Here is a 23,238-nt window from a genome sequence, read left to right as displayed (position 1 = left end):
AGAATCGCCTGCAGTACCCTTTGGGAACACTACATGTAATTAGGACTACAAGTGTAAGCACAATTTCACCTTTGGTATAAGCCTGTACTACACAGTAAAGTGGTAGCGATGGCTGAGCAGCCAGACTTATCTCAAGAGTTTAAGTGAGCAGTAGAACAAGTTACACAAAGGATCAATAAAACAGACCAAGGACAGCCAGCCAGCCAATCACGCCAGAGTGCATTCAGGTCTCCTAGGAGACTAAGCACAGGAAGTTTCGGGCACCTCCCTCACATCCTGTCCACCCCAGACACCCTAGCGCCAGAGGAGGGCTTCTGCACTGAAGCCCACCAAAGGCCGATTAACAAAGGGACCAAACCTGGTTTGGCGTGCAGAGACAAACACAAGAAGGACCTTTCCTAAAAGAAATCGTGAAAAAAGTCGACCAGGTCTTGGGCGTCATATTGAAAAACATGGCTGACCCGATATTTAGCTACCTTTGTTAGCGGTAGGGAAAAATCATGGTAGTTTGATCTAAACCACTGCCGCCAGTAATTTAAAGTGGGAAAGGGTAACATTTGACTGTTACATGAGTGTTTTGACTCAGGAGAAGCTAGGCAACCCCTCCAGCACTCTATAGTAAGATAGTGTGTGCTGGGTCAGTACATTAAAAGAGACCAGTAAAGTCAATTTAACTTTACATGCTCTGGGAGACAGTAGTCAGTCCCAGAGAAGGTATTTAAACCTTGGGAAGTCTGAAAGACATTCCTGTGCCACTGCACTGAAGGTGCTGTGTGACACACAGAAAAAGATTATGCCTATGGAGTTGTTTTAAAACTCCATAACCAAAGAATACAAAAGTAAAACACATTGAAAATTAAAAGTTCAAAGCCCCAAAATATAGAAAAAGAGCTGGAGGGCTCTAAGGTAGAGGGAATTTAGCACTTGGGTGAGAAATCTCCCTACCAATACATGCTCTATCTCACCTAGACTGTGAGTGACTTTGTTGGACACTATCCTGGGACTGAACCTTAAGGAACCTTGCTTTATAGAACAGAGCCTGGACATTTTGGACTCAGGACCATTGGTGCATCTAGAGCAGGGGATATTGTTTGACCAAACCGGACGCAGTTAATGATCTTAGAAAATCCCTATTTTGGTTCTACCTAACAAAACAGGTGGCCCTCCACTTCCCTTCACTTCCACTGCTTGCGTGTTCTGGTGCTTATTTGATGACAATTAAGTGGATACCCTGATGTAGTTTGGTCTACCTAAGGCGCGTTATAAATCCATTTTGAAATTCACTAAGCACAAGTGTTAGGACAAAGGTTCCGTTTGGTCAGATAGTCCTCAGGAATATATTTGTATGGGTGCATTAAGGCTTGTGTCATCAATATCATTTGTGATGTCATGTGCCATGATGTCATGTGTTTTGGTATAAGCCGTGCACGATGGGATTCTAGTTATGGTTGTGCAGCTTACCATAACTGCTGAATTTCTATGGTTTTTAGATTTTGTGCTGTAAACATAAGGCTTCTTCATATAAAGATTTGTCACTGAATATATGTGTATATGCCATGTTTGTGGAATTCGGGAAGGTGGGGGCTCCAGATTCCAAAAGGATGCAGCACAAGGGCGACACATGCCTTGCTTTGGTGTGCCACACTGTGGGCTACTCTGCCGCCACCGCTGTGGGTGTTTTGAGGGTGAGCAGGCTCCCTGCAAACCTAACAACTACAGCTGCCAGACGTCCTTGCAGCATAATTGACATTGATTAACAACACCTGCACTGGCTCTGAGCTGCAAGCAAAGACTGCCTCCCTGGCGATGTGATGAGTACAGAAACCGGTAGGAGAACATCAGTATCTGAGAGGTGTATTGTGCAGAGACCAAGAGTACACCTCTTCCATCCTCTTCTGTCATCTATATATATTTATGTATATATATAAATATATATATATATACACAAACACGTAATACATATATATGTATATACATTATGCTTTGGTGCTAGCGCATATAATAGTTAAAGGTAAGATGAACTGTCTATGGAGTTTCTGAAAAAAACTTTTTCTAATAACATTTGAAGTTTTTGATAAGCAATTCTGAAAAATGTACACATTAAATTTTGGAGACATCTAACCCAACGCAGAAAATGTCTGTATTTTTTATGGACGATGTTATATTTTGATACAAATTTTTTTAAATTGTGTTTTAATCAGCTTTGAACTTGGGGTTTCCCCATTTGAAAAAGTAAAAAATTTCGACCCAAAAAAAACTGTCTGCTTTAAATTTCAAGATTTTTAGATTTTCAAGATTTTTAGTGTGCACCTACATCTTATAATATTTGGCACACTTAAAAAAATTCAAGCACTTGCTGACCAATTCTGAGAAATTCAAGTTTTGACATTTAGCTTTTGTGAAGGCATCATGAAGTAGACATATACAGATTCAAATGTGTACTCAAAGGTTTTATTTACCTTAAAATGCAAGATGGAGTAAGGCCTAACTTGCCCTATGGAAAGGAACTATGGATAGTCTGTGTCAGAATGTCCAAATCAAATAACAGTCTGCCTCCAAATACTATACTTGCCCTCACAACTGATTGTATACAATGTGTAGGGATGTCAGCATCAAAAGAAATAGTGTTCGAAATTAAGTTCTGAGCTTCTGCCAGCCCCTGGCTTGTAATCAGCTTCCCATTCCCCAAGTTCAAAACAGTTCACAAGATATCATGGTTCCTTTCCCCCAAAAGTTCCAATCTTCCAGCTTTTCAAAACAATAACATTCCTTGAGACACTTCCCAGCTCTCTTGTTATAAGTGCTTTTCACTGGTTCACAAAAATAAGTCTGTTTCTTGACTTCATAATCACAGAAGCGGGTGTTGTAAAACACAAGCTTCTTTATGGATACTTTCATGGGCTTTTTCCATAAAGGTGGCACTTGGTCTAGTCGCAGTTGTTGGACCACACGGTCCACCCATTAAAAGTCACACAACCAATACCCCTTCTTGTCTGCTTTTCATCAACAATTGTCCACTGCTTTCCTTTGTCAGTGAAACTTATCTCTTTCACCACTGTCACACTCTTCCAACACTTTACCGTGCTTGATTGGCCACCATGCACTTTTTTACGCTTTCTGTAGTCTTCTGGCTCTTGCCAATACAGGTTTTCCCTTAACCTACAGTTCCTTGAACTCTTATAGCTTTGCCCAATACTTGGTTTTTTCTCTCATACTCTTCTTGGTATTCTCTTGCGTTTGCCAACACTTGTATCCCAAACAATTATTCCTGTGGTATCTGATACTTGCACCACTTTGCTTCCATTCTATTCCCAAGTACTCATAACTTGCTTTTGCTCTGTGTGGCATTCAAAAGTGCTTATAATGTTTTCCAATTGGTTCAGTATTCAAAAGTATCTGTTTAAAGCCTTCAAAACTGCAAATAACTTTCAGTTTGTTTGATTTTCTAAAGCACTTCTTTCAGCCTTCAAAAGTGCTTTTAACCATTTTCAGTTAATTTGCAATTCAAGAGTGTGTGTTTCAGGCACCCGAAGTGCTCCGGTAGGAGTGTTTCCTTGTTTTCACTAACCAGCTCCACACAGCAGCTCCCTTCGGCTTCCCTCTGCTCCTCGCACTGCTTTCCAGCTTCCATGACTCCACTCTCCCTTCACGGAGGTAATAGAGATCACTGCTCGCTCGCCTGACTCTTGTGGCAACTGGAGTGCTTTGGCGCTCCACAGCTACCGCTGCGTGCACCCGGCAAGGAGAGCTTGCAGGGCTTCCAGACCCTCTCGTGGCCATCCTCTGCCATGGCGTCCCACTCTCCCGCCTGACACGGCTCCTAGTTCCTATGTCTTCCGGTCCTCCTTCTCCAGCCAATTTCTCTCCAGACTGCTTCTGCAGCCCGCTTCTGTGTTCCCCTTTTTGCTGGGCGGCAAGTCTTTTTGTACTCATTAGAATTGTAAAATGACCACAGGTGTGGGTCATCAAGTTCAATTGCCTGACCATAGTGAAACTCATTAACTAAACATGCCTGGCTGTTCCATCGGTACAACTCCATAGCCCTCTTCTTTGTCTCAGTACCAGAGTGGTGTTTGGGGATATCTGAATTAAAGGAAGTGTGCATAACTATATGTTAATTTTTCCTCATCTTGGTACTTGACTGATATGTGTGTGTATTAACAATATACAGCTGACATATGTCATTCTCATCCAAATGAGGATGTGTCCTCCTAGTTGGTTTCTTCCTCGTCCTAGTGTTAAGGTGGTGCTTTTGGGGGACATTTTGGAAGAAAGGGGAAAGGGCTGACAGTAGCCTACAAAGGCTTGAAGTATAGAAGGTCCATTCTGAAATAGGAATGGGGGATACCACGTCTCACGTAAGGACATCCCCTCCCAAAGTTCCCTCTAACCAGATGATCCTCCCTCGCATATCCACCCCCAGGGTCGAGATCCAGAAGCGATGGCCCTTCGCTTGCCACCTGAGAGGAGGAATCAGGGGGAAGGAAGTGAGGACGCCCTCAGGTTCCTCACACTATACAGAATGAATGTGTCTCTTCTATAGAAACTGTATATATATGCACAGGAGAAGTACATTTTGTACATGTATACTGTAGAATATATGACAATTCACTACAAAACCAGGACTGACTTTGATGATAGTTTTTATACGTATATGGGACGTATAGGAGATGTAAAGTAGGTACATGTATGACATGTAAAACTCCTCTACTCCTCCTACATGTACAACAAATTGCATCAAAGTCAGACAAGACTTTCATTTGAGTTTTCAAATGTATAGGGGGCGTATAACACATGCGCAGAATGAATATACATCTTCTATATGAACTCTATACTTACATGCCTATGGTGTACATTTTGTACATGCACACTACTATACATATGAAAACTCAGAGATGTATAGGAGTCAGGACTGAATTTGAGGTCCGTTTTCACATGTATATAAGTCGTATATGAGATGTACATTGCATACCTGTATGAAACGTAAACCTCTTATATGACTCCTAATTCTATAAAAACTGACATCAAAGTCCAACTCCATTTTCATGTGAGTTTTCATCTGCACAGGAGGCATAATGGACACGTGCACCTGACATGACTGCCACAAACCACATAGACTCAGCCTGATGCAAGGGACTTGGATACTTCTGGTCAAAACTCATCAACACCTCAGCTTCCACACCAACCTCCCCCTCTGCCTCTTCCTTTATTCACGAGCCATGCACCTCGGGCTGCCAAAATGGCAGAGGTTCACTATCCAAGACCACTATATGTTACCTACATTACATGTTTGCTTTCTCCTGGTGTGTAGAACCTAGTCAAGAAACCACTAACCACTTCACTTGAATGGGCTACATGTGAAGAGCATAAGTGTGGAGATGGAATCAAGATCCAGATAAATTGTGGCCTTGGGTGGTGGAGGTGGTGTGAGAAAGCAGCCTTATGAAAATAAGAGGTTGAGTAGAGGATCTGCCCATACTTGGGCACAGACAACCCCTTGTTCAAACCTAAAGCCAGAAAAGGGGGTGCAGAAAGGCCTATAGCTGTAAGGCCACTGCATGACCTCATAATGGTCTTCTGTGAGTTAGTGGGACACATTGTGATCTGCTATGGCAATATTACCCTGATATCTGATTAAGTGGATAAGCAAGTAGTTGGAGAGGGGACGATATGGAAGAATGCAATGGTTAGCTGCTACGCCGCAGCTGGAAATGGAGAGGAGACCTTAAGAAAGTGGGAGGTCTGTATCACTAGCATCATGGTAAATCATCTGGATTCAGCAATAAAATTATAATCCCGGCTCTGGAGGTTTTCTTACCGCATCTGTATTGTCACACTGCAGGAAATTCACAAAGCAGAAGATATTAGTTTGAGAGGTTATGTGCCCTGGTCGGCGAAGGCTGGGAGGATTGTTAGGGATGGCTCAATGGGATCTGAGACATCCTCAATAGGTGAAAAAACATTCTGGGAGGGGCATGCAACTGGCTGCCAGATGCAGAGATGTTGGTGCACATTTTTTACAAGACATAAGTTACACGTGTCAAGATATTGTTTGGTGCATTGCTGAAGCACTCATCACCTGCCCGGATCTTCATGACAATGTTCCAACCTGATTAATTAATCCTGTTATAGTTTTTGATTTCTGTAGTACATAACAGTTTGTGCGGTCAATATGGCACAACTGGTCTGGCGTTTTCACCTATGGTTGGGAAAAATGTTGATCATATGCAATAACCGAAGTTGAACGTATGTTGAGTTGCTTGAGTGCCAACATGGTTAAAAAGATAGCTCAGTGTGTTAAGTACTTGAAGAGATCTCTGTTCAAATGCCATATCACAGAAGCAATTCCCGGCAAAGTTGATTTAGGCTTCCCTCTCACTGTAGTTGATAAACTTGTGCATATTGACTTTGATGACAGTGATACTAACTGTGCTACAAATCAACGTACCTGCAGAAATATCGCCAAGATTGTATGAGCATAGTACAGGTCTATTGACCACTTAAAAAGAAGAGCATAATATGTTACTCAAGAGAACTGTTTTGGTATCCAAATTAGAGACAGTGTAACCAATGTGCAAGGCTTACATCCCAGCTTTGCTACTGGACAATGCAGCAGTGATCCTGGGCAGTTCTTATTTATGTAGTACTAGGCTGTCTTCAGTGAAAGGTTCACCATTTCATTTTCTGTTGCCATTCTTTAGCCCATTGCCCTCTCTTTCCTTTAACAAAGACCACGTATTTATTTATTTATTTGAATGCATAGAGCATTTTTGCCAAAGCTTGGTAGAATTGAATGAAATAAACAATATCAATTTCACAATCTAACAATGGGAAATCAGCATAAGTGTAAAAGAGATTAAAAATAAGCTTTCACCGAGGGGTGAAAGGGAAGCAAGAGTGAGTGAAGAACGAACAGAGGCAACACGTTCCACAGTTTAGGAGAAAGGAGGCAAATGGAGCAGAAACTAAATTAAGCAGAGGGAGGAGAGAGAACAGCCACGAGAAAAAGGGACGAGCCTAGAAGTGAACGACTAGGAAAATACCAATTCGAGTGGAAGGGGCCCAAGACGAGTGGCAGCCAAGTAAATGCCACAAGCTTCTTTCACACAAACGGTTTTGTTTTTTTTCTAGAATTTCAAATGTGCTTCTTTGCATCATTAAAAAAAATCTACAAGTAAGTTGCAACCAACGACTATAAGAAAGTAAAGTAAAAATGTATTAAATAAAGTAGCAAACCCCAGATGCGATTTTTACGCTCACATCAAGTAGTATTCAGGTACTTGTAGACTTCCATTTATGATGCAGAAAACAAAGGTACAGTCATGCTCCTTTTTGCATAACATATTTCTATATAAGGAATATTGTTATGTTGGTTTATCATTTGGTTTGCATACTTTCCAAGGAAGGTCAACAGAAAAGAAACATATTATTTTACTTCATGTAATTCAAACTTTCACAAATTATTGCACATTCCTGTGTGACGAGAACCTGGGAAGCCATGTAGTCAAGTGCAGAAATTACAAATTGGGCTCAAATCCCAACTTTGCTGTTTAACCAACTTGTGCGATCGTAGGCACATTATTTGTTTTCAAGGTGCATAACCTATCAAAGTGGTCAGTCTGTAAATATTTCCAAATTGCCAATCCTTAACAGTGATTTCATTGCAAATGTGTTGCTAATGGCGTAGATGTCCGTAGTGTTGCTTCATGTAAAATAATAGTAACCATTTGTATAGTGCATGCCTCAAAGTAGTTTGGTAACACCCCTTGAAAGTCCTCTTTTAATCTCAGTGTGTGTTCAGATACACTGACCTTCCTGGTCATTTCTATTCCTTCTATTATATGCTGTGTGTATCTTCTTGCAGTATCAATGCTTCATCAGATGGTCATTCTGTGCGGGTGCCAATATGTAACCTGTCTCGATGATACGTCTGTCAGTACTTTTCTCCTACCCTCGAATCACTGTCCTGGATTTGTGCTAGAGCACGATACCTTTCACATGGCTGCCAGTCTATGTCTTGTATCCATGCTAGAGTGGCTTCCTTGTGGCTTCTAAACTCTTTAATAGCATATTCTTGGGTAATTGTTGCTGAATTCTGCTGGGCTATGTGTAGATTTTTCATATGGTTACTGATCTGTGTCCTGCTTCTATACCGTAGCCTGGGCACCTTCCTCGTGGCTGCTATTGTTAGAATGTGTGTTGTACCTATGCTAGAACACAGGCTCCTTCATTGTGGACTGCTAATGATGCCCTTGAAATGCTACTTGTTTATTGTTATGATTCCAGCAGAGGTGAAGGGGTCAGTGCACTCTGGAGGCTATACTTCTATAGGTTGTGGTTAGATGACAGGGGGGGGGTTACTGGTAAACAGAGATGCTTGGATCCCTTAATTGCTTTGGTTTGTGGGATGGGTGCAAATGTGCTAGGGCCACAGGTCTGAAAAATCCCTTAAAATGGCCCTGAAATGGCTGCCTTTTCCTGGTGCATGTGCAGCAGTGGATGCTGATGTAGACTAGATCCCACTGCCTCATCTAACTTCTCTCAGTTATTCTCCTTCTACTACAGGGCAAGGAGATGAATGCGTGGTGGCTGATGGTAAATTGTTATTGTCCTCAAAATGGAAAAAGGCTTTGGGGTGCTTTAGGAAGCACTCGGTACGCCCATTGGGTTGCTTTTCTCACCAGACTCTAGTGGTCTTCTGCACACAGGGGATTCTACTGGGGACTGCCTCACTCATTTTACAGAGAAAGAAGGAAGAGGAATACTGAAGGATGGAATTTGGGAGGTTCCACATTGTACATTTATTTCTGTTGCTCTGTCACAATCAATGAGGGTCAAAGTTCTCTTATCTCCTGCAAGGATGGGTTATGAGGCAGACTTTTATTTATAGTGAGAGCTGACGGCAAACACCCTCAATTTTAGTCGGTCTATTTCTTCTCCATAGGTACACTGGCAGGTGCTGTGCTGTATCTTATGCACAGTGTGTAATCTATTTCTTATTCTGCACAGGATGTAATCAATCTATCAGTCGCATTGACTTCTTCCACCTCTATAATGAACTGATAATACACTTCTGTAACTTCATTTAGTTTTGTTCCCAAATCTCATCTATGTTGCACCATTTTACAACCCCCGCCCATCATTTTTTACATACAAAATACAACTTCTGTACAAACATAAGAATAGAATCCTATGATTAAAGTAAAGTGCTAAGCTACACAATATATACTAAATGTATTAAAAACAATTCATCAGTATATCACAAACATACAATTATAATACAGCTCCTGAAATCCCAGATCATGAAGCACAATATAGTGTATACACGCAGTTTTACTCAAATTTCTCCAGCCCTATTTGTGAACTTTTACAATGCTCAATCCTGTAGCCCTTTCAGACAGAAAGTTAACCTTCCTATCTGTAAAGACGCCAACCGTTTGTTGTAAAGGTTTTACCCCATTCCGGTGGAGCAGTCAATCCTAATCCCTTTCAGAAAACAATGAAGCAAATAGCGAATTGGCAACGTGTGTTGAGTCATTTGTTAATCCCATGGTCATTTTTAGAGTTTAATGGGGAAATCAAGTTTACCTGTCATATTAGATTAGGAGTCTACTGAGAATCTTAATCATGGAGCAGAATGGGAATGTCAAATTTAGTGGGGATTTCAAATTGTGGATTTACTGGACATGTGAAAATGGGACCTTACTGGGAATGTGAACCTGAGATTTTCTGAATGGCGAATTGAGAGCTTACTGGAAATGCTAAATTTACTGGGAATGCCAACTTTCTTCAGAATGTCAAATTTGAAGCTTACCCTGGGTATCAAACTGAGAGCTTATTGGGAAAGCCAAGCTTACTAGGAATCCCAAACTTGGAGCTTACAGTGAAGGGCAACTCTGCTGGAAATGTACGACTAGGACTTTATTATGAATGTTAAACTGTGAGCTTAGTGGGAAAGTCAAGCTTACTGGGAATCTTAAACAGTGCCATTACTGGGAATGCCAATCATGTTGGAAATGTCCCACTGGGAGCTCACTTAGGATGTCAGACTTCGAGCTTAATGGGAATGCCAAGCTTTCTGGCAATGCCAAACTGGGGGCATACTGGGAATGCCAACCTTGCTGGTAATGTCAAATGGGGAATTTACTACAAATATCACATTGGGAGCATAGTGGAAATGTCATGCTTACTGGAAAAGTCAAACTGTGAGCTTAGCAGGAATGTCAAACTGGAGGCTTCACGGGAATGTCAAACTGTGGACTTACTGACGATGACCCATTTAGTAGAAATGTCAAAATGCAACCTTACTGGGAAAGTCATATCATTCCATGACATAGCATGACATGCCATCATGTACCATGACATGGCAATACCTGGCACCACCCCATGATATGACATGTCTTGTGTCTTTACATTTGAGATAAACCGGCAGGTTTTCTCCAGTGGGAAGTTTGGTTCCAAGATTTTGTTGGCTGGTTTTGTATTTTGATTGAAAATAGGAGTCTACTAGGAATGTCAAACTGGGAGCTTTCTGGGGATGTTCAACTGAGAGATTAATGAGAATGTCAAAATCAGTGACAATGTCAAACTGAAGTTTATTGCGAACATCAAACTATGAGCTTATTTGGAAAGTCAAGCTTGCAAGGACTGTCGAACTGGAATCTTACAGGAAATGCCAACCTTCTTAAGAATGAGTTTGCATGGGATGTAAAACTGTGAGTTTTTGGGGAAAGCAAGCATACTGGGAATGTCAATTTGTGAGTTTGCTGGGAATACCAACCATGCTGGGAATGTCAAATTGTGAGTTTACTAGGAATCTCAAACTGTGACTTTAGTGGAAATGTCACGCTTGCTGGGAATGTCAAACAAGGAGCTCAATGAGAATGCCAACCTTACTGGGCATGCCAAACGGGGAGTTTACTAGCAGTATCAATTTGTGAGCTTAGTGGCAACGACAAGCTTATTGGCAACAATAGGGTCTTTACTAGAATGTTAAACCAGGAGCTCACTGGGAATGTCATATCATGACATGTCATAACATATTATGACATGACAAACCATGACATCATATCATGATATAACATCTATGGGGCATTTTTATATGTGTTGTGCCTTTACAGTTTGACCTGGCCAGTGGCAGCTTGCTTTCCATGACATTCGGAGCTGGTGTTGGATTTTCATTGCATACTAGTGGAATTGTGTAAATAGGGTCCTACTGAGAATGTCAAAATGGGAGATTAATGGTAATGCAAAATTAGTGGTGATCTTAAACTGTGAGTTTATTTGGAATGCTACATTTACTAGGAGCTTACTGGCAATATCAAACTGGGAGCATATTGGAATGTCAAGCTTATTGTGAATATTTAACTGGGAGCTTTTTGAGAGGCCAAACTGGGAGCTTAATGGGAATGTCAAATTGGGAACTTAGTATGAATGTCACACTGAGTGCTTCCTGTAAATGACACATTGTATGCGTGCTTACTTTAAATGTTAACCAATGAGTTTACTGTGAATCTTATATTGGGAGCTATCTAGGAATGTCTCGCTGGAAATGTACTGGGAATGCAAGGCGTACAGAATATTGGAATTGTGTAAATGTGAGCATACTGGGAATGTCAAAATGGGAAATTAACACGAATGTCATGCTTAGTGGGAATGTAAAACTGGGAGTCTATTGGGAATGCAAAGCTTACTGGGAATGTCAAACTGGGTGCTTAGTGGGAATATTAAGCTTACTCTGAATGTCAAACTGGAGTTTACAGCTAATGTCATGCTGGGTCCACAGTGGGAATGTCAAGTGTACTGTGATTGTTTGCCTGTAATCTAATTTGAAATGTCAAACTGGGAGTGTACTATGAATGTTAATCAATGAGCTTCCTAGGAACGTCATAGTGGGAGCTTACTATGTATAAATGGAGGCTTACTGCGAATGGCAGACTTACTGTGAACGTCAAACTAGTGGTTTACTGGGAATGTGAAGCTGGCTTGCAATGTCAAATCGGGAGCAAACTTTGAATGTTAATCAATGAGCTTACTTTGAATGTCACATTGGAAGCTTACTAGGAATTTCTAACTGGTAGCTCACCAGGAAAGTATGGCTTACTGGGAATGCCAAACTCGGCACTTCGTATGAATGCTAATATTGCTAAGAATATCACACTGGGAGATTATGGGAAAGTCAAACCGGGACTTTACTAGGAATTTAACTTCATGCCATGGCCACTCGTGAGCAGCCTTTCACAAAAGAAAGCATCGGGACAATTTAAACAAGGAACATAATATTCCACAAGTTATTAGTGTGGCAGTTTTTACAAAGAGCAGGTGCTGATTTGGCACAGCTCTCACATTCTGGTCCTGATGAAAGCATTATATTAAAATTTGACAAAACGTCACTGCATAATTTGTCAGTTGCCACTTCATCCGTATCAAGACCAAAGAGTTTGGTATTGGAACTACTGGAATTATTTCCTTATCATGGATTGTCTATTCAATCAATGCATGAACTTGTGTTTTTTCTGTAAGCATCTAATGTTTTGATTTATTTCATAAATAATCAATTTTGAATTTATACGGTTAATAAAACCCTCCCTACTTTTTTTGGTCTTTTAAAAAAAATCTTTGTGTATTTCTTTTATTTTTCTATTTGTGTATCTGTTTAATTTGGTTACTCCAAGTAGCAGAGATATTTATGTATATGTATATATTTGCAAGTATTCATGAAACTTTGGGTAATCTATTATATTTTTTGATAATTACTATTTAATACATTGTATTTTTTTAAACGTCCACTGTGCGTCCACACCTTTTCTTCTCTATCCATGTAACCATGTTAGTAATTTGTTTCCAAGTAACTTTGTGAGCAACAATGTTGGTGAATTCATGCTCACTTTCTGGGCCTCCTTCCCCCTTCTGCAACATGACAAAATATGCAATTAAGCTGCATCACATAAATAAGTACTAACGTTTATTTTGTCTTAAATAAATCCAATGGGACACCTTTGTATATAATGTCATGCCATGGGACATCATAGCATGATAAAGCATAACACATCATATCATGACATAGCGTGACAAGTTGTAACATATCACAGCGAGACCATGTCATGACATATAGTTTTACAAGGTAGCGGGCGCCCCTCTCTCGCAAGAACAGACATGATAACCTGTTCAGTGGTTATTAACCACTTGAGAGTTCGCAGCCACTGCTTTTACTCACTGTGCCTTTCACAGATGGGAAATATCCATTTGCATATCAGTCTTTGTCCTGCCCAGGGGCAGTCCAGCACCGAAATACAATGGCAATTCCAATCTGAACGAGAGTACCACCAGCAACCCCATACACGTGTTTCACCCTTGTTGGGGATCATCAGTGAGGTGAAGCTGATGCCTCTCTAAGCACAGTGAGAGGGAGACCACGTCTGGTTGCCCCCAGGAGACCTAGGGTTACCAATCCCAGGTTCCTTAACAAATAGTTTTACAAAGGTAGCGGGCGCCCCTCTCTCGCAAGAACAGACATGATAACCTGTTCAGTGGTTATTAACCACTTGAGAGTTCGCAGCCACTGCTTTTACTCACTGTGCCTTTCACAGATGGGAAATATCCATTTGCATATCAGTCTTTGTCCTGCCCAGGGGCAGTCCAGCACCGAAATACAATGGCAATTCCAATCTGAACGAGAGTACCACCAGCAACCCCATACACGTGTTTCACCCTTGTTGGGGATCATCAGTGAGGTGAAGCCTGGGGGCAACCAGACGTGGTCTCCCTCTCACTGTGCTTAGAGAGGCATCAGCTTCACCTCACTGATGATCCCCAACAAGGGTGAAACACGTGTATGGGGTTGCTGGTGGTACTCTCGTTCAGATTGGAGTTGCCATTGTATTTCGGTGCTGGACTGCCCCTGGGCAGGACAAAGACTGATATGCAAATGGATATTTCCCATCTGTGAAAGGCACAGTGAGTAAAAGCAGTGGCTGCGAACTCTCAAGTGGTTAATAACCACTGAACAGGTTATCATGTCTGTTCTTGCGAGAGAGGGGCGCCCGCTACCTTGTAAAACTATTATTTAAGGAACCTGGGATTGGTAACCCTAGGTCTCCTGGGGGCAACCAGACGTGGTCTCCCTCTCACTGTGCTTAGAGAGGCATCAGCTTCACCTCACTGATGATCCCCAACAAGGGTGAAACAGGTGTATGGGGTTGCTGGTGGTACTCTCGTTCAGATTGGAGTTGCCATTGTATTTCGGTGCTGGACTGCCCCTGGGCAGGACAAAGACTGATATGCAAATGGATATTTCCCATCTGTGAAAGGCACAGTGAGTAAAAGCAGTGGCTGCGAACTCTCAAGTGGTTAATAACCACTGAACAGGTTATCATGTCTGTTCTTGCGAGAGAGGGGCGCCCGCTACCTTGTAAAACTATTATTTAAGGAACCTGGGATTGGTAACCCTAGGTCTCCTGGGGGCAACCAGACGTGGTCTCCCTCTCACTGTGCTTAGAGAGGCATCAGCTTCACCTCGCTGATGATCCCCAACAAGGGTGAAACACGTGTATGGGGTTGCTGGTGGTACTCTCGTTCAGATTGGAGTTGCCATTGTATTTCGGTGCTGGACTGCCCCTGGGCAGGACAAAGACTGATATGCAAAAGGATATTTCCCATCTGTGAAAGGCACAGTGAGTAAAAGCAGTGGCTGCGAACTCTCAAGTGGTTAATAACCACTGAACAGGTTATCATGTCTGTTCTTGCGAGAGAGGGGCGCCCGCTACCTTGTAAAACTATTATTTAAGGAACCTGGGATTGGTAACCCTAGGTCTCCTGGGGGCAACCAGACGTGGTCTCCCTCTCACTGTGCTTAGAGAGGCATCAGCTTCACCTCACTGATGATCCCCAACAAGGGTGAAACACGTGTATGGGGTTGCTGGTGGTACTCTCGTTCAGATTGGAGTTGCCATTGTATTTCGGTGCTGGACTGCCCCTGGGCAGGACAAAGACTGATATGCAAATGGATATTTCCCATCTGTGAAAGGCACAGTGAGTAAAAGCAGTGGCTGCGAACTCTCAAGTGGTTAATAACCACTGAACAGGTTATCATGTCTGTTCTTGCGAGAGAGGGGCGCCCGCTACCTTGTAAAACTATTATTTAAGGAACCTGGGATTGGTAACCCTAGGTCTCCTGGGGGCAACCAGACGTGGTCTCCCTCTCACTGTGCTTAGAGAGGCATCAGCTTCACCTCACTGATGATCCCCAACAAGGGTGAAACACGTGTATGGGGTTGCTGGTGGTACTCTCGTTCAGATTGGAGTTGCCATTGTATTTCGGTGCTGGACTGCCCCTGGGCAGGACAAAGACTGATATGCAAATGGATATTTCCCATCTGTGAAAGGCACAGTGAGTAAAAGCAGTGGCTGCGAACTCTCAAGTGGTTAATAACCACTGAACAGGTTATCATGTCTGTTCTTGCGAGAGAGGGGCGCCCGCTACCTTGTAAAACTATTATTTAAGGAACCTGGGATTGGTAACCCTAGGTCTCCTGGGGGCAACCAGACGTGGTCTCCCTCTCACTGTGCTTAGAGAGGCATCAGCTTCACCTCACTGATGATCCCCAACAAGGATGAAACACGTGTATGGGGTTGCTGGTGGTACTCTCGTTCAGATTGGAGTTGCCATTGTATTTCGGTGCGGGACTGCCCCTGGGCAGGACAAAGACTGATATGCAAATGGATATTTCCCATCTGTGAAAGGCACAGTGAGTAAAAGCAGTGGCTGCGAACTCTCAAGTGGTTAATAACCACTGAACAGGTTATCATGTCTGTTCTTGCGAGAGAGGGGCGCCCGCTACCTTGTAAAACTATTATTTAAGGAACCTGGGATTGGTAACCCTAGGTCTCCTGGGGGCAACCAGACGTGGTCTCCCTCTCACTGTGCTTAGAGAGGCATCAGCTTCACCTCACTGATGATCCCCAACAAGGGTGAAACACGTGTATGGGGTTGCTGGTGGTACTCTCGTTCAGATTGGAGTTGCCATTGTATTTCGGTGCTGGACTGCCCCTGGGCAGGACAAAGACTGATATGCAAATGGATATTTCCCATCTGTGAAAGGCACAGTGAGTAAAAGCAGTGGCTGCGAACTCTCAAGTGGTTAATAACCACTGAACAGGTTATCATGTCTGTTCTTGCGAGAGAGGGGCGCCCGCTACCTTGTAAAACTATTATTTAAGGAACCTGGGATTGGTAACCCTAGGTCTCCTGGGGGCAACCAGATGTGGTCTCCCTCTCACTGTGCTTAGAGAGGCATCAGCTTCACCTCACTGATGATCCCCAACAAGGGTGAAACACGTGTATGGGGTTGCTGGTGGTACTCTCGTTCAGATTGGAGTTGCCATTGTATTTCGGTGCTGGACTGCCCCTGGGCAGGACAAAGACTGATATGCAAATGGATATTTCCCATCTGTGAAAGGCACAGTGAGTAAAAGCAGTGGCTGCGAACTCTCAAGTGGTTAATAACCACTGAACAGGTTATCATGTCTGTTCTTGCGAGAGAGGGGCGCCCGCTACCTTGTAAAACTATTATTTAAGGAACCTGGGATTGGTAACCCTAGGTCTCCTGGGGGCAACCAGACGTGGTCTCCCTCTCACTGTGCTTAGAGAGGCATCAGCTTCACCTCACTGATGATCCCCAACAAGGGTGAAACACGTGTATGGGGTTGCTGGTGGTACTCTCGTTCAGATTGGAGTTGCCATTGTATTTCGGTGCTGGACTGCCCCTGGGCAGGACAAAGACTGATATGCAAATGGATATTTCCCATCTGTGAAAGGCACAGTGAGTAAAAGCAGTGGCTGCGAACTCTCAAGTGGTTAATAACCACTGAACAGGTTATCATGTCTGTTCTTGCGAGAGAGGGGCGCCCGCTACCTTGTAAAACTATTATTTAAGGAACCTGGGATTGGTAACCCTAGGTCTCCTGGGGGCAACCAGACGTGGTCTCCCTCTCACTGTGCTTAGAGAGGCATCAGCTTCACCTTACTGATGATCCCCAACAAGGGTGAAACACGTGTATGGGGTTGCTGGTGGTACTCTCGTTCAGATTGGAGTTGCCATTGTATTTCGGTGCTGGACTGCCCCTGGGCAGGACAAAGACTGATATGCAAATGGATATTTCCCATCTGTGAAAGGCACAGTGTGTAAAAGCAGTGGCTGCGAACTCTCAAGTGGTTAATAACCACTGAACAGGTTATCATGTCTGTTCTTGCGAGAGAGGGGCGCCCGCTACCTTGTAAAACTATTATTTAAGGAACCTGGGATTGGTAACCCTAGGTCTCCTGGGGGCAACCAGACGTGGTCTCCCTCTCACTGTGCTTAGAGAGGCATCAGCTTCACCTCACTGATGATCCCCAACAAGGGTGAAACACGTGTATGGGGTTGCTGGTGGTACTCTCGTTCAGATTGGAGTTGCCATTGTATTTCGGTGCTGGACTGCCCCTGGGCAGGACAAAGACTGCCCCTGGGCAGGACAAAGACTGATATGCAAATGGATATTTCCCATCTGAACAGGTTATCATGTCTGTTCTTGCGAGAGAGGGGCGCCCGCTACCTTGTAAAACATGTCATGACATATGACATATCATGTCATGCCATAACATGACACAGTATATTATGACCTGACATATCGTGATATGAGTTACATCATGGCGTTTTCTGATACATATCATGCGATAGAATGACGTGACATGGAGTCGCACGTTAAGTCACGCCAGGGAATCTCCACCCTTCATCCTTCGAGGTGGACACATTGGCTATCATTGACCAGGATTAATAATAACACCTCTTCAGTTCCAAGAGGCAGTTCTGTTTTTTGTGTGCACTAATTAACATTATAAATATCATTGTTATATATTTGTTGATTACTCAAAGACCCATAGGTGAGGGGGATTTATGAATATTTGCATTGTGTATTACACGCCATTATCGTCATAGTCCCGGGGTGTCTTGATTCTTATTCATAAGTCATTGGGGTTCCGACTGCTGCACTATGAATGTGGCACGGAAGGGCAAAAAAAAAGGAAAACGAACAAATAAAAAAAGACAAAAAGAGAGAAAGAAGAAAAAAAGAGATATTAGCATTGTGCTGGAGCAGTATATAGAGTTAAGTCCCAACCTTGTTTTATTTATTTGGAACGGTTGTTGTTATGCTGCTGTCACTGGCCCGTTCCACACCTGCAAGGTCTGCTTCAATAAGGACTCTCCCTTTTTAGAAAAGTGCCACTGTGGCGGCATCGCGCATGCAAGGCATCAAGGCGTGGCCCTGCCCACTTTAGCTAGGATTAAGTAAAAAAAGGGGATTCCCTGATAATAATCCTAGGTTCTTTAGGCTAAAGATTATCATAAACCAGAAATGAACCATAGGATAGAGGATGACAATGTATTCATTTATCTTGTTACAAATATCGACAAATGATTTTCAATACTTTATAAATCTTTTTAATAAATCACGATTTAATATAAGATATTTGCAATCAATAAAACAAATGTTACATTCTCAGTACGGTTCATTCACCATTCATCCCTACCATCCATTCATTCACATTCTTCCTCACCATCCGCTCAATGACTTCAATATAAATAACCTAATACATTTGGTCACAATCTACAATTTCCAACGTGAGCAATTTCCAATTCCCTCAGTTCAGTCTCTAGTAGTTTTATTTGCATATAATTATTCCAGCAGTGGGTCGACACGTGGTTCGGCTGTATTTTAGGACCTAAATCAGTCATACTCATTCTTAGTCAACTCGCTCACATTGGAGAAACCGACAGTCATCTGTGACAGCAGACATCAAGCGAGAGTATGTTTTCGCAATATGGCAACCGCAAAATTGACACGAGTAAAACAAGAAAAACTCATTGAGTAAGAAGACGGAGGCTAATACCGCATGCATCACAGTATTGGATGATTATCACCTGGGCAAAGAAGGAATCATTTGAGGATTTCTGATAAGGAAGTCGGATGACATTATTGGCCAAAGTGAAATATTGTTCCACACACAGGACTACGTGGACTGTTCTGGGCTGAATAAATAGAGCTCCTAGCTGGAATTGAATCCCTGACTTGCGGATTATTTGGCTAAACAGAAGAATTTTGATAAGATGATCTATCTGTTGTTTCAGAAGTTTGTCCTTATTGATTTGGGAAATACACACAAGTGCAGACAGGATTAATCCACTTATTCCGTTCCCACACCGCTGCATTTCAGACGGAAGAGGTGTTGTTCACCGTACAATGCACAACGGGACATAATGAGCTTCCTGTCTATGTCCTGAAGAAGGCTGATGTACATAGGGGACTGATTTAGGTCCTAAAATACAGGCAAAACATGTGTCGACCCACTACTGGAATAATTATATGCAGATAAAACTACTAAAGACTGAACTGAGGGAATTGGAAATTGCTCACGTTGGAAATTGTAGATTGTGACCAAATGTATTAGGTTATTTATATTGAAGTCATTGAGTGGATGGTGAGGAAGAATGTGAATGAATGGATGGTAGGGATGAATGGTGAATGAACCTTACTGAGAATGTAACATTTGTTTTATTGATTGAAAATATCTTATATTAAATTGTGATTTACGTGATTTATTAAAAAGATTTATAAAGTATTGAAAATCTTTTGTCGATATTTGTTACAAGATAAATTAATATGTTGTCATCCTCTATCCTACGGTTCCTTTCTGTTTTATGATACACTTCAGCTAGGAGCCACCCCAAATCAGTTGAGAACAGCTTCCATTGCAGTTAAAAAGCTTAGAGGGCACTCTTTGGAAATAGTCCCCAGCTAGTTAAGGTGTCAGGTAGAATTCAACAAGTAAAAAGTGAAAACTGTCTGTGGATAACCATGCCTTTGGCACGCCGCATGATCAAATAGGAATGCGGGTCAAAACTGAAGAAAAAAAAGGACAAGATATTGCCTACACCCAAAAACCCACAAAGGGCCAATGTCTTTTGGCACACGCTTACCAATGGGGGCACATTAAGTATGTGATGTCCAAGCACAGCTATGTGTGGCGGTAAAACGAGTAAAACCTCCCAAATGCAGACCACCAGCAACAATACCCAAATCCAACTTCAAGACAGCCGCAACCCCCAAACCAACTGCCACATGCATTTGCGCCCAAGCAGAATACAGCGCCAGCAGGGCCTAGTGGAGATGCCCCAATTAAGATAAAGATATAGCTGGCCTCCCAGCACAAACTACTCAGACTGGCATTGCCAAGGAATTCCCATGGTGCAGACTCGAGGCCTATCAGTTAAAATCCCCAAGTCGAGCTACAGACTCATAGCCATGCTGTATGCCTACTCAATACGAGTAAGGGCACGGCCCAACAGCCAACGTCACTGACAGAATTCACCTTAAAACACGGGGATAACCAACGCCATTGGCCACACCCAACTTTTGACCTTCAGCCAGCTGATGCCACTGTCCACAGCCAGCTAAAACCCCTGGGAAGGACCCACACACTGGCCACATCCATCAACACTAGTGCAAAGACCAAGGCAGCTGGATCCCCGCCTATACATAACTACATACAAAGCCCCCCCCCCAGAAAAGCCTGTACCCACATATTAGTACAGACTCAGAGACAACCAAGCCCCTGTCCAAAGGCAGCGCAAATCTTGAGACCCCATGCAGTTCTAGCGTTAGACAAATCTGTTTAAATGTATTTACAGATGCAGAGGTGGGTGTTGTCCCTGGGCAAATAAATACATACGCAGAAACAGCCAGGGCCACTCGGCACACATATACACAGACTCAGATACACTCGTTGCCTCCGGTCAAATACTCGTAAAGGCTCGATGACAGCAAGTGCCCAGGGCAAATGCATAACCAGCAACAGAGGCACTGGCGGCCCCCCGCTCACACACATATAGGGGTGGACTGGGAACCAAAAGCGGCCCTGGAAATAATTTTAAAAGTGGCCCCATATTACACATTTTCAGCAAGCTCAACCCTTTTCCTATTAGAACATTTGTATATAAAATAGGTTACCACACATAAGAGACCCAGTGTGCAGAGCCCTACTGAGAAATCCCCAGAGTTCCCTATAGGCCAGTCCACCCCTGCACATATAGAGAATATTTCAGAGCTAGCCAGCGTCTCAGCTCAAATATATAAACAGGCCCAGAGACACTCCTCGTAAAATACATGTGCAGGCGCAGAGACAGCAAGACCCCAGGGCAAATACATAAACAGGACCAAAGACAATCTTTGCCCTGGGCCATTTAGATGATATTCAAGTCCAGTGACAGTTTACGGCAAACGACAAACGCATTCAAAAAAACGGTGAAGGTCGGTTCCCCTGACAAAACATATACGGTCACAGAGACAGGCAGTGTCCATGTGTGAAACAACCGACAGAGCTGGGAAGTGTAGTGCCCTGTCCCCTTACATTCTAGAGGCAAAGAGAGATCCAGGCAGCGCCCGTCACCAATGAAAGGCAACGACTGAGGGACCGCGACTGTCTGACTCTTTGCCCAGACACCACTTCAGCGGGCGGTGTCCGTCAGTGAGAGCCCTTATTGTTCAGATACACCTACAGGCCCCGAGCCAGACATGCCAGTCAGCCGCTCGTGACTGACCCAGCCCAAAGCGAGCGACAGAGCCAGAGAACACGGCTCATCACGCCGACTCCCCGAGCCAATCACATCCCACGGATGACGGCGACGGCCTCCCTCCAAACAGAGATCGCAGGTGAGGTAGTGAGCTCGCGTGTTTAGCCCCCGCTCCCGCCTCAATGAGCGGGACGAAGGGGGGGAGGACCGGGGTGGGGGGGGGGGGGGCTCGAGCACGCCCTGCCACAGTGGCCAAGCCCAGCGTGCGGTGCTGGAACAAAGGCCCACCACAGCCGCAGAGACCAGAGGAAAAGAGGGTAGCTGAGTAGATGTAATGGAGCGCAGTGCCCATAGCCCATAGACAATAATTGGACGAGACAGAACCCCCCCTCAAAGCGAATGGGTCTGCCAGCACCGTTCCCCAGGACCCTAGGCACTGCCAGCTTCCTCTGCAGAATGTTGTCACTGTGCAAAAAAGGACCAGCAGCGTCCATTAGTCAACGATTGATGGCATACAGTGGAGGGGAGGGGAGGGGCGAGATAACCGCCTGGCACCGTGACCCGACCCGAGCCCCCCTTCACTGGTGGGGTCTGGGTGACTACGGATGAGAAGTTATTGGGCTTTACACACAAAAATCAATAACCGATATAATTAACAGTATCCCCACAGCCTGTTGGGTCCATATTTAAGGTCTGCCTCTAGTCGAGCAGCTGCCCTATAGGCGCCCGACTCATCTTCCCAGCTGAGAAAAAAAAGCCAGGATTATGATGCAGGCAGACAACTCGATTTCTGCTCGCCCACTGACTACAGATACAAACTCCTGGGTACCCACACTGTGGGCGTTCATATCACAGAATAAGCACACCCCAATAAACCCAAAAGGCGGAGTTTGACGCGAGACAGGGTCTGGTACCCAACGCGTTTGGCTGTGTGTGAAATGGCATCCCCCAAGCCAGATGTTTAGGGCAAGGAGTGCACTATACACGCATCTGGGCACCACCTCCTTTGGGCAGTATGTGCGTTCACACAGTAGAGCAATGCCCACCCTTGAAGCGCAGCTGGCAGTGGCAGGCCCACCCCCTCCTCCCCCTCCCACTCCCCTGACAGCAGCTGGGGGGCTGGCACTCACCCGCTCTGCTGGGCTAGAGATGGGTACAGGGGGCTCTGTCGGCCCCCGAGCTATCAGTCAGGAAGCTCTGTCTGCACACCTTTTCCTCCTCACCGAAGGCAAGTTGTGTCTGTGTTTCCCCTTCCCTCTCTCCTCTCCTCCCCGATGGCAGGTCCCAGCCCAGCCCCTGCGAGCAGCTAAACAGCCTCGCCCCCTCCTCCTTCCTCTCGGCTTGCCTCCCTCCTTCTCCAGTGCAGCCCCGTGCAGCCCCACGTGTGCAGCCCCCACCTCCCCGGCGCTGGGAGGAGGGAAGGTGGCGGCGCCCTTCTACTTGCGATGCTGCTGCTGCTGCTGCTGGCCCAGATAGGCGCCTGCAGAGCCAGAGCCCGAGTGGATGCCTCTGCCGCTCTTTCTCTCGGCCGGGAGGGAGGGGCGGAGGACGGCGCGATGCTCTGGGAACAGTGTCCATGCCGAATTGGAGAAGCTAAATTAGGAAATCTTGGGAGCTTTGGCACCGGACT

The 23,238-nt window shown here is 44.2% G+C and overlaps 1 protein-coding gene across 2 annotated transcripts in view; it reads right to left on the bottom strand.

Moving 5' to 3' along the window:
• NDRG4 (NDRG family member 4) overlaps positions 1-22,876 on the bottom strand; it is an 865,926-nt gene extending 843,050 nt beyond the window's left edge. For both annotated transcript variants that reach the window (XM_069654558.1, XM_069654565.1), the window contains exon 1: positions 22,739-22,876. The gene's annotated coding sequence lies outside the window, so the exon portion shown is untranslated. The remainder of the gene's footprint in view (positions 1-22,738) is intronic.
• Between the last annotated feature and the right edge of the window lie 362 nt (positions 22,877-23,238).

This window comes from Ambystoma mexicanum, chromosome 1p (assembly GCF_040938575.1).
Source record: "Ambystoma mexicanum isolate Mex_15411 chromosome 1p, UKY_AmexF1_1, whole genome shotgun sequence".
Taxonomy (NCBI): domain Eukaryota; kingdom Metazoa; phylum Chordata; class Amphibia; order Caudata; family Ambystomatidae; genus Ambystoma; species Ambystoma mexicanum.
The sequence above is the reverse complement of the archived record's forward strand: the minus strand, read 5'-3'. Positions and strand labels throughout refer to the sequence as shown.